The sequence below is a fragment of the Ambystoma mexicanum genome, chromosome 14 (genome assembly GCF_040938575.1).
Source record: "Ambystoma mexicanum isolate Mex_15411 chromosome 14, UKY_AmexF1_1, whole genome shotgun sequence".
Classification (NCBI taxonomy): Eukaryota; Metazoa; Chordata; class Amphibia; order Caudata; family Ambystomatidae; genus Ambystoma; species Ambystoma mexicanum.
The window spans coordinates 515,382,029-515,394,453 of NC_090940.1; positions in this window are offsets into that span (position 1 = coordinate 515,382,029).

Genomic DNA, 12,425 nt, shown 5'->3' on the forward strand with positions numbered 1-12,425 from the left:
AAGAGAACTGTTGAATCTTGACTTTGCACTGCCAGTCAGAGAATTTACATAGGTTACGCCAGAGTCACAATGCAGATGGTACTCCCAATGCTTCACTCAGTGCCTCATCCCAGAACTGGTGAGAGATAACATCCCGGTTTGCCCTCATTTGCTCCTCCACGCATTCTCCTACGTCCGCATATGCAATGACTCAATAATTCAACCTACAAAGGTGATGTTAAATATGAGAATTGTTAGCACGTTCATTTGTTACATTGCTTAGATTTTCAATTACATGCAGCTCTCCCATGTTTGCGACTTAAGGACCCGCTATCAACCATGTTGCTTTCTCCAGCTGTCCAACGACCTTTCTGTTGTGTATTTGACTTATAAATAGTCCATGCTGTTGCCACTGAGTTACCTCATCCTAGAGACAACCTTTCAAGTCTCTGTTTACTACTGTTGACCCCAGCATATTCCTTTGCTTTAACAACCACATTTTAGCTCCTTTAGAGTAACTGATACATTGAGATCTTACTTGATTCAGTATCGACAAAAGATCTGTATTGATCCTAACATTGTGTTTATCAAAGTCCACTTACCTGGTAGCATCCTGTAACCCAGTGATGTGTACCACAGTCTCTAAACCTTTACATTAACAGAGAATTGTAACTGTTTTCTTTGGGGGGCGGTAAGAAGCGTTTTAAATCAGGGTGCAGCTAATCACACACTAACTTCCCAAATATGCAATTTTCTTTTCGGGTACACATATTTTATACATGGTAAATTCATCATGCACTGCATGCGTGACCATATTGCATTTTCTATCTTGTTTGGTTATTTCATCATCTGCTGTGTACATACCAGAGGCTATTACATCTTTGCTTTGTTGTTTAGTTCAGCATAATAAAATGACTTACCTTGAATGAACTCCTCACCCATTATCTTCTCAATTTTGACTTATTGTGCTGAATTACTCTTTATGGAGCTTGTTCTGTGAATTGGGGATGCGTCAAACAATGACGAATTAAATTAGTTTTCTGTTTTGCTCTTGGCTGCACAGTTTGCCTTACAATGAGAACATTTCTGGGGTCGTTTAGTAATTTCTAGAGCCAACTTCTCCTTGCCCCATTCTGATGACGGCGCTGCTTTCAAAAGAGCCTCTCATTATAACACGTTGCATTTGGGGAGTGTTTTATAACTCAAATGCACTTGCCCATAGGTACACTTGTGTGCTCCTGGAAAAAAAACCTACATAGTAGGGCATCATGAAATATCATGCAGTTTCACACAGTCCCCATATTATAAACTGCCTCTTTATCCATCAGGGCTAGTTCCCGATTTGCTCTGTAGTACTGCCTCATGGTCCCTAATAAACCTTCAAGTCAGATATATTCACTCTCGTTAGAGGTACACGGCAAGGATGTCCTTTATCGCCTTTTTTATTTAATTTTGCTCTAGAACCTTTGTTGGCGTTAATACGTAATGATCAGAGAATTTGTGGTCTGCAGTTTGGAACGAAAGAAATTAAAACTCTTTCTTATGCAGATGATATGGTGGTGATACTTTCTGATCCTGACAAGGGGAGTATGGTTCTTAAGGAAATCCTTGAGAGAGTTGGTATGTTTTCTGGATATAAAATTAATTGGGACAAAACGGAAGTCTTTCCGCTCTCAACCGCAGTCAGAAGGGAAGATTTTGTGGGTTGGAATTGTAGATGGTCTGAGGATTGTGTAAAATACTTGGGAATTTTCCTGATTAAGGATGTGCGGAAATTGGTTCAGTTTAATGTGACTAAATTATTGGATGCACTTAGGAGAGATGCTAGGAAATGGTCTAGGTTAGACTTAGGGATCTGGGCAAAGATTAATACTATTAAAATGTCTCTTTTGCCTAAGATTTTGTATGTCATACAGTCAATCCCTTTGTTCTTTTTCAAAGAAATAGCTTAAAGATATTGATCGAGTGTTTAAGGATTTTCTTTGGGGTGAGAAGAAGGCTGCTAGAATTCCAAAATATATTTTACAGAGAGATACTAAGGATGGAGGTTTTGGATATCCTGATTTGGACAAATATTATAAAGGGTTTGTTTTGAAGAAGGCTGCCCAGTATGTGATGATGGAGACTATGGAGGAACCGCTTTGGTTGACTATTGAAAGACATGCCTTAAAGCCTTTGAAGTTGGAAAGTATGTTCTCAATGAAAATGCTGCCTCGGAGTTCTGCTAAGATTCCGACCATTAAAGTATCTAAGGACTTGATGTCGTGGTGGCTGCTTAACTTTGAGGATAATATATTATTATATCATACTTCTTCGATTTGGCATAATTCAACGATACAGATAAATAATAAACCTTTGTATGGGAGGAGTTGGATCTCAAAAGGAGTGTTGACATTGTGAGATTTATTACGAGATGGGGTCTTAAAATCCTTTGAGGAACTTCAAGGTGAATTTCATTTAAGTGGTCGGGAAGTGGAACGATATAGGGATCTTGAATGTTGCCTGACCCGAATGTTTGATATGATGGGTTTGCAGTTGAAAAAAGAACTGGTGGGTTGGACTATTTTCCACCTGTTACTGCATAATGTCTCCACGTATCTAAAACTCATGCGTATAGATGATTCAGTATTTCGGTCCTGGGACACATTGAAGCAGAAATGGGAAATGGATTTGGGTTTCACAATCAGTGATGGTGTTTGGAAATATATATGGCAGATTGATCATAGTAGTAAGATGGATCTCAAATTGCGTCTTGTGCGTCAGAAAGTTTTGGGGAGGTTATATTGGACTCCAGTGCGAATGTTTAGTTTGGGATTAAGTGCAGAGGATGTTTGCTGGGGGTGTGGCTGTGAAAAGGGGACACTGATTCACATGTTATGGAATTGCTCGAGAGTGTCTACTTTTTGGTCGGAGGTGCTGGATAGATTAAACGTTACTTTGTCGATATCCTTTCCGAGAGGGCCCTTTCAGGTTTTATTGTTGGCAAAGAGAGGTTGTTGTTTGACAACCCGTTTATATGGGTGTTGGATAGATAAGGTGTTAGTAGTGGCAGTGAAACAAATCATGAAAGTATGGAAGTCTAGAAAAAAGCCAAATATACAGGACTCGATTAATGATCTGATTATATTGTCCGAATATGAATTGATTCTATCCAAGAAGCAGGGTAAAGAAAAAGAATATTGGTTTTTGTGGAAACCTTTTACTGATTTGTATGGTGATATAACACAAGATGATGGAAGTGAGGTATGAGTGTATGTGGTTGATGGTTTGTTTGTTTGGTGTGGATTGTTTGTTGTTTGTTTTTTTTTTTGTTTTTTTTTTTGTTTGTTTGGTTGTCTATTAGTTTGTTTTATCTGTGGTTGTTTTATGGATTTTGGGTCATTTTACTATGCGAGTATCTTTGTTTAATGATTATTTCTTATTGATTTGTTTACTCTGTCGTATTTCTTATTTGATGCTCATTTTTAATTAATTATTTTGGAAAATACTTCATGTGATCATCTTTATAATGCTTTTATCCTTTCTTGTTGTATTTGTTTGAAAATTGTAAATAAAGATGTAAAAAAAAAAAACTTCCAAGTATTTCGGACCTCAAAGTATATTTGTTGCATAAAGTTCACCTCAGTTCACCTGACCTGCACATAAATCCAACCCTACGAGCAGTCCGCTAACTAGAAAGGTCAGGGGGGTGCTCGCGACCAAGATGGCTCCTGCTTTCTGAGCTCTGTCAGCAACGATCAGGAGGAGGGGGGCTGAGTCTGTTATGGCCCAGCTGAGAGAGCCCTAATTAGCTGAAGACCTGAGGAGAGCGGAGATGACTCTGCAGCGGATGTTTGGGGGCTGGTGAGTGAACCTCCACTGAGGGTTAACCCAATGATCGAGCACCCCTACCTAACAACGGTTCCACGGCAGCGGATTGCAGAGGTGCCGTGTGAGGAGGCGAGCCTGGACTCTGTGATTGTGATAAGAGTGCCAAGGCCGGCTGGCCCCTTTGCAGGGTGGTCCCACAAAGCTAGAGGAGGAGTGGTGCGGGAGATGGAGCCTGTGTCCCTTTGCCGTGGCTGGTGAGCCCGGGCGGCTGCAGTGCCTTTGCTGGGCGGTCCCGCTTGGTGGGAGACGTAGTTGTGGAAGTGGCTGAGACCGTGTTCCATCGCCTTTGTTGGAGTGGATGAGTAACCAAGGCGCTTGTGCAGAGTAGTTCTGCAGTGTAGTGAAGAGCCTGGTGGTGGGCCAGCCCGGCATGTAGGGTGCCAGATAGGAGTAGCGTTGAGCGAGATCCCAGTGTGGTTCGTCATGTGTGCACCCTCCCCTTGCCCCCCTGATGTTGGCGATTTTGCTGTGGGAAGGCTTGCTGAGCTGAGAGGAATACACTACAGCCTATTGGTAAGGACACTGATGCAAACGGCTGGGAGTGAAGGCAGGCAAATAAACTGCAGAAGATCAGGTTCTTGTGGCCTTGCAGAGTGCCTGGGCTAGGAAGATAGCAAAACCAATGGTGGTCAGGCAACGTGTTTCCCATAACTACATGGGCGGGAGATGATGGAGCAGTGCCTTTTGTGATGGTTGTAAGGAGGGCCTGGCCATCCCCTTGGCACTGGAGTTGCCTAACTTTGGAAGAGGGCATTGCATATTGGTGAGATGGGCAGGCCTTCCAGCAGACTGGGATACCTCACGAGAGCTACAGTGGAGTTAATGATCTCAGCGTAACCCCAGGGGCCGACCTGCTGGGGGTGGTAGGGCTCCTGCTCTGCGCCAGAGATGGGAGGCAAGTCTGCTGTGTTGCTAGCTTGGTGGCAGCGAGGGGTGGCCTAAGCACAGGGTTGGCATAATTGGCTCAGAGAAGTGACTGGATGACTTGCAACGGGATACTAGTGGAGTGCTAGACAGTGCCTCTAGCAGGGCCAGTAACAGCCATCACGAGACGTATGCAACGGGAAGGTAAACAGCATATGCAGATGTAGGGCGGCGCTCAGGCTCGAGCGTACTTTCCTCCACTGGAGGAACAAAGGTTGAGGCTGGCCACGCAACAGGGGGGTCAGTCGAAGGTGGAGACCAACTTGGTGCTAAAGGGAATAAGAAGCAGGGCCGCCTGCAATTCACGCAGGAGGAGGGACTGGCGTTGTGTAAGGGCACCATGGTTCTGCCTCAGACAGTGGGGCAGGAGGAGGCGACATCGCCCCGGTCTGGTTAAGACTACACCTGGGGAGTCGACTGGTCAATCTTCTGAATTGAACCTGGTGCTGGCAGAAATGAAAAATGGCTTTGTGTCAGTGAATAGTAAACTGATGGTATGGCATATAAGATGGATTGCATGCAGGAGAGAATAGAGAAGGACAGTAGTCGCTTACGTGAAGCGGAGTACAGAGTGTGAGTGCTTGAGGACACGAGCAGCAAAGCAACTTCAGAAATTCGTGGACTGCAGAAGGAAGTGAAAGAAATAAGAGACAAGAATGAAGATTTGGAAGCAAGGTCCTGCCGCAATAACATCAGAGTGGTGTGGATCCCAGGGTCACTACCAGAACAAAATATGGAATTGTTCATGGAGGCCTTCATCAGGGAGGCCCTGGGTGACCCCCCGTTATCCCCACAATTTTTAGCTTAGAGAGTGCATCGAGTCTCGGTGAAGAAACCCAGACCAGTGCAGAAACAGCGCCCCCTTATTGCAAGATTGTTGAACTATCGCAATCGGGACACCATCTTGCGCAGGGCGCGTGAACTGGCAAATCTCCACTACAAGGAGGCCAGAGTGTTATTTTACTGAGATTTCACCATGTCTGTGCAACGGGCCTGGCTCTCATTCTTGGCTGCGAAGAGCTTACTGAGGGAAAGGCAGATCTGACTGAAGTGATTGCTTACATTGAATCCTTGCCTAAGACCTGCAGGGGTGGGGGTCTACGTGGGCATATTGCTATATGAGAGTGTCTTCTACTGAGAATATAGTTATGATTGTGTTTATATTTTATCTACAAGTTGGGGCTGGGAGAGGGTACATTGTTAGAAACAGGGTTTTTAGTGCAGCTCCTCGGTTAACTGCGGTGACAGCTTTGTTATGTAAATAAATGGGCAAGTTGCTGTTTATGCTGATAAATGTGGGCCCCCTCCTCCTTGGGAGTGGCTCGGGCGGTAGGTCAAACGAGGTCGCTGAGTACGGTGCCCCTGGGTAGGCGCCCTGATGACAGGGGTTTATTGTGGTTGCATAGGGAGGAAGGGGGGGACATCACTGCTGGTCGGGGTGGGGCAGTGGGCTGGGCGAGTTCTGCAAGAAGGGTAGGGACGAGGGAGTGCGTAGGGGGTGTTTGGGCAGACAGGGGAATGTTGTGGTTCGGGGAGTTCAAATAAAATTGGTTCATGTTTCCTTTGGAAGCTGCGCATAGTGCACAAGATTATATTTTGGTCTTGCTAAATTTAGGTGGGTATGTAAATGGAAACAGCAGGGTGATGGCTAAGATGCCAACACACTCTACTTAGATGTAATGTGAGGGGTCTGAATAACCACGCAAAAATGCATAAAGACATGGCTTATGTGGAGCGCCATGATGCTAAGATACTTTTTCTTCAGGAAACGGACCTGATGGGGAAGCTGAATGACGGGCTAGCAAAGTCCTGGGGAGACGCTAGGTTTTATACGTCTTATTCCTCCTATTCACACGTTGTATCAATTATTATTCATATATCCTTGAGATAAATGTTGTTGCCTCAGGAGAGGGATCCTCAGGGGAGTTTTTGTCATAGTGTCGGGGGCACTGGCCCGGAACCTCATTACATTGGTGAATGTGTATGGACCGAATGTGGACGATCCTGGGTTTTATGAAGCTCTTTGGGTTAAGTTCATGGCATACGCACATACACAATTAATAATGGCTGGGGACGAGATAGATCCACTGTGAGTGCGAGAACACTATCTTTGACGACCAGAGCAATCTTGGGGGGATAACAGACTGTGGACTGGCAGATCTGTGAAGAACTCTACAGGCCGATGAGAGAGGGTTTTCGTTTTACTATTCTGTTCACAATATGAGTTCCCATATCGACTACATATTGGTGGGTCCGGCGCTGGTTCGTAGTACTGAGTATTGTGTTATGCATCCGAGGACGCTTTCCGATCATTCCCCGGTCGTGTGGCAGTTTTGACTGGTAAACTCACCGGCTGTTCGCCCGCAATGGCGCTTCAAGTGTCAAGCGATATTAGATGTGGTGTATTGAAGGGAAAAACAGGAGATTATATCGTCATTTTTTGCATGTAATGTGGGATCTGTGCTTTCAGCTGGGATCCTGTGGGAGGTGTTTAAGGTGAATCTGAGGGATCGATGCATTTCGATTGAAAGTGGGGTGCTTAAGGTAATTTGTAGAAGACTGGGCGAACTGGAGGATGAGCTTAGAACTCTGGAGAGTAAGGCGTGCACCTCTGTTGGATCCTTGGCAGCTGCTCGTTCTGCGTTAGATCGCTTTAGAGATGAGGCAGATAGCGAAGTGCATTTTCTGCCGACCCTGCAGCTGGCTCGCAGGTGTGGGGAAGAAGGGAGACCGGGTAGGTATTTGGCTGGATTGGTGAAGGGTGCCAGAGGCCACATGGTAATACCTTCAATTAGTCTTGTAGATGGCTCTCTGGTTTCAGATCCTCAGTTGATATTGGCAGAATTTCAGGATTTCTACAGGAACCTATGTGCAGCTAGAGATGGAGCAGACCTGGATACTATGAGGGACTTTGTTGAGGAGGCAGAGCTGAAAGGGTTAAGTGGTCAGGCGAGAGAGGTGTTGGGTGCATCAATAACAGTGGAGGATATTATGAAAGCCATTAAGGACCTCCCGACTGCCAAATCACCAGAGTCAGACAGGATTACCTCAGAGTTTTTAAAGAAGTTTGATACCAATGTGGCAAAATACTTGCTCCAGGTATGGTGTGAGGGTCTTGTAGTGGGATCTCTGCCTCCTACGATGCGAGAGGTATAATCTCTTTGATACTGAAGCCAGATAAGGATCCGTTAGATTGTGCCTCTTACAGGCCGATATCCCTCATTAATATGGACACGAAAATATTATCCAAAATATTAGCTGATAGTTTACTCCACTTTCTTCCTTCCATTGTGCATGTTGATCAGGCTGGTTTTATCCCGGGTCGTTCCACGGCTCTTAACTTACAGCAGTTGTTTGGGGTATTGGCACAGATTGATCCCTCTGTACAGGCAATCGGGGCGCTATTAGAAATGGAGAAGGCGTTTGACCCGGTCGCCTGGGATTATTTGTTTGCTGTTCTAGAGAAGATCAGAGTACCACCATACTTTCTGGCATGCATTAAGGTATTATAGTCCAGGTTGACAGCAAAGATCAGCCTTTTCGGTAGGCACTCAGCAGCGTTTGAACTTGGACGGGGAATGCGGCAGGGGTGTCTGCTATCCCCGCTCTTATTTGCAATAGCGATGGAGCCTCTAGCTGTGCGGTTGAGGGTGTTTCATGAACACCGGGGGTTTACACTGGGGGGGGGGGACCCGGGTACTAATCTCACTGAATGCAGATGAAATGATTTTTATATATTAAAGACCCAGGTAGTAATCTACTTCCTCTTCCACAGGAGATAGAGGCGTTTGGAGGACTATCAAGCCTGCGGGTTAACTGGTCTAAATCAATCCTTTTCCCGCTGAATAAGGATACTGAATGACGTTTCGATTGGGGCAATTGTCTACAAATCTACAAAATACTTAGGTATCCATGCGATCAGGAATCGCCCTCAGCTTCTTAGAGAGAACCATGGGGCTTACCTGGAAGCACTCTGGGTTAAGATCGACTGGTTGGTGTCGCTTCCAATCTCGCTTTTGGGGAAGGTAGCGGTGATAAAAATGATTGTCCTCCCTAAGCTATTGTATTTGTTTCTCAATGTTCCGATGTGGCCAGGCACTCATTCTTTCGCAACACTGAGTTCTTTAATGCTTAAGTTGATATGGAGCCCAGAAACACCTAGAATCAAGTGGGAAACGCTTACTGGGACATGGGAACAGGGAGGTATTAATGTACCGGATCTGGAATTATACTACCTGGTGGCGCAGATGTCATTGCGTCGTATTGGATACCAGGCTCTCAACAGTTCCTGCATGTCAGGATAGAAAGATCATCAGCTTTACTGTATTCACTGCATGGCGAAGGTTGTGTCAAAGGTTGTCAGTGGCTTTTCCCTATACCCCTGATCTCGGGATCTGAGACATTCAGGGTTTGGCCCCAACATGCGATGGCAAGATTAGGGAGGAGTGGTCTTGCTTTGGAGTTCGGAACATGTCACTTGAGACCAAGTTAAAGCTAAGTTGGGAGACAAATTTGGGCTGCATTACAATATTTTTGAATTCAAGAGGGATTCTGTGCTTGGTCAGGGTAATTTCCGGAGGTACCAAAGACTGTTCCTCTTTTGAAGTTCCTGGTTAACTCTGCTAATGCTAAATGACTGGTCTCCACAATTTAACGACTGGTGTTAGGTACTGCCCCCAGAGAAGTACCAACTAGTAGGTTGAGATGGGAGGCGGATATCGGTGAGGATTTAGGAGATGCGAAATGGAGATATATGTGCTTATACACAAGAAAGGTGGCAATCAATTCTCGGTTTAAACTCATACAGTTTAAAATCCTTCATTGGGCATACATGTCTCCAGCAGTACAAAAGGGATTTGATCGGTCCAGTGATGGACGATTCCCTAGGTGCAAATGCGATAGTGCTGATTTTATGCATATCCCATGGAATTGCCGCTCCTGGCAACTTTTTGGTGGCAGGTGGCAGAATTAACTGGGTGCATGATTAACAGTGAAGTCCCGCTAGATATTCTTTGTTGTCTGTTTTGGTGGCTACCGGGGATGCCAAAAGGGGGGAAGAAGGTACTGTCTATTTGTATGTTACTAGCGAAACAATGTATTCTAATCCCTGGTCAAGCCAAGTGTCACCAACATTGGCAAAGTGCTTAAAAGATTTAGCGTGGTGCTGTGATATCGAACAGGAATAATGCAGGGTACAACCTGTTAGATACAGGCCTGGGAATATGTGGTGCGTGCCCTGCTGCTATCAAGGGATGCAACTTGTCATAGAGCGGGAGCAGCACAGGAGGCGGTAGATCAGGCCCCATTTTGTAAAGTTGTTGGGACAGGGTACCTGTTAGGTTTGATTTTTTGTTATTTCTGTGACATAAGGCAGCTGAGAGTGGGCTTCCCTCATATGACTGCTATCTGTAATTGTATGTTCAACTAACTGGGTATTATTTCGTAGTATGCTCACTATGTACTCATGTATGATGCAGTGAACGTAAACCATTATATATAATGTTTTTTAAAAAAGAAATAGAAAGGTCAGGCACCACTGCACCATGAGGCCAACTGAAACTTTCATCAGCCTAGCCAGGACACCTGTGTTCATTGTTCAAATGATTCCAGGCGGTCCTCGCCCACTTGCTCACTGTGCCCTAGAGTTGCACAGCTTCACCTCACTGATGAGGCCCAACAAGGCTGAAACACGTGCCTGCGATTTCTGTTGCTACTCTTGTTCAGAGGAGAATTGCCTAGCATTTTGGTGCTGAACTGCCTTCCACGTAGGACCACACTGATATGAAAATAGATTTTTCTCCTATGTGAAAGGTGCATTGAGCTAAAATATGGTAGTAGACCCTTCGGAATCAAACCCATCTGAGGGAACAGGTTATTTATTTGGCTGTGTTCATTCTTAGAATTCTGGTTAAAAAAAAAACTATTGTTAGAACTATCTATCAGCTATTACATTTGCCGAGCAATTTGGTTCTTTGTCTATTAAGCAAGGTACAGTTTTGCCCTGAATTTCACAATTAATAAGAGCTCCTTCTTGATCTATGGGCATCCGTGTTTGGATGGCAATGTAGATTTTCTTTTGGCTAACCTAGCCCCCATATTTAACCAGAGGGAAGACATTCTGTGCACTCACTTTTGGACGTGGTGAAGCAGTGGAGTTTGCAGACACCTGGACCTGTAGTATGTTAGGACAGTCACATTTACAGTCCCTCTCTTGCTTACACTTGTGACAGATAGTAATACTAGTCATAGCGCCCTTCTGAAAACAGTGTGCACCTTGAGGATCGGGGGCACCACCATTCTTTGCGCTCCCACTGCCTCAACCTAACCCGAGCCTCTCGTAGTCATTGGCACACCAATATTTGCATTCACATGTGCGTTTATTGTCACACCTCTCTTGTGCCCCATTCAACATTTGCAATTACAGAGTCGTTAATTTGCATTCATTCAATATACACTTTTGTTTTTGGCAAGATGCACAGTGATTCGTTACTGGCACAATTTCGGTGCGGGGCTTCTTCCACTCAATGAATATAAGGACAAATTAAAAAAAAACTATTTAGTGCAAATCTGATTTGCCCAAGAAATACCCAATAAATGTTCGACAAATGATGGCAACCCGATTCTTAGAAATGTTCATCTCAGAGATGCACCTTTTCACAAAAGAAGCGGAAAATGAGCACAAAATATGAGCAAGCTGAGTGGAAAGAATATAAATCAACCATATTTGGCATGCAAGAGCAGAGTGTTCACTAAAAGGAGGGAGCTAAAATGCACCTTACGCGGCAGGGTCCTTTTTTCAAATGTTCTTTTTTCTTTTCCTGTCCCCCGCTTTCCGTAATTGTAAGCAGGGGACACCCCTGCAACCCCCTACTCCCATTACTGTGACCAAGGAGAACAGGGGACAGCTCCGCAAGCTGTCTAGTCAAAGTTTCGAAAAAATAGTTTCGAATGCCAAAAGTTCTGACACCAAAGTATCAAAAAATAAGTTTCAAATGTCTTTTTTTTAATATTAAAGGGTTTATTTTAATTTCGTATTGTACAGTAAGTGTTTTTTTTTTTAAAAAAAACGGAGGTTTGGGGGGCGCCCCCCCCATAAACAAAAAGAAAAAATTTTAAACTTTTTGTTCAACACTTTTGTGTCGGAACTTTTGACATTCGAAACTTTGACTGTCGAAACAGTCACTATGAACCCTGCGCAACCCACGCTGCAGTGGCACAGCACTTGGGCGCAGTAATGAGATTCAGCATACTATAAAATGCTGACACTGCAGTAAAAGCACAGTCCGCATTTTAGAGTCACAGTTTGTGCATGTTTCCAATGTGGTGAAAGCACAAGCAAAAGTGTATGCACCTATTGCACTAGATGTTCCTAATGCGTCTCTTTAACTTGGCGTCACTGAGGCTGCATTTTGGGATGATGAAAGTTCATTGCCTGTGGAAGCACTTTCGGACACACCGATTCTATTTAATTCTTTGCATGTCAGTGAATCAAGCACTATTAACAATGACGGTGCCTCAATGTTTGGAGTCTTGGAGAAGCTATTTTCACAACTTTTAATTTGATTAGACAATATCTTGAATCATTTAAAACAGCAAGATACTGTGATTTGTAAACATGAAGGTTCCCTTAACCAACTCAAGACCACTTTATT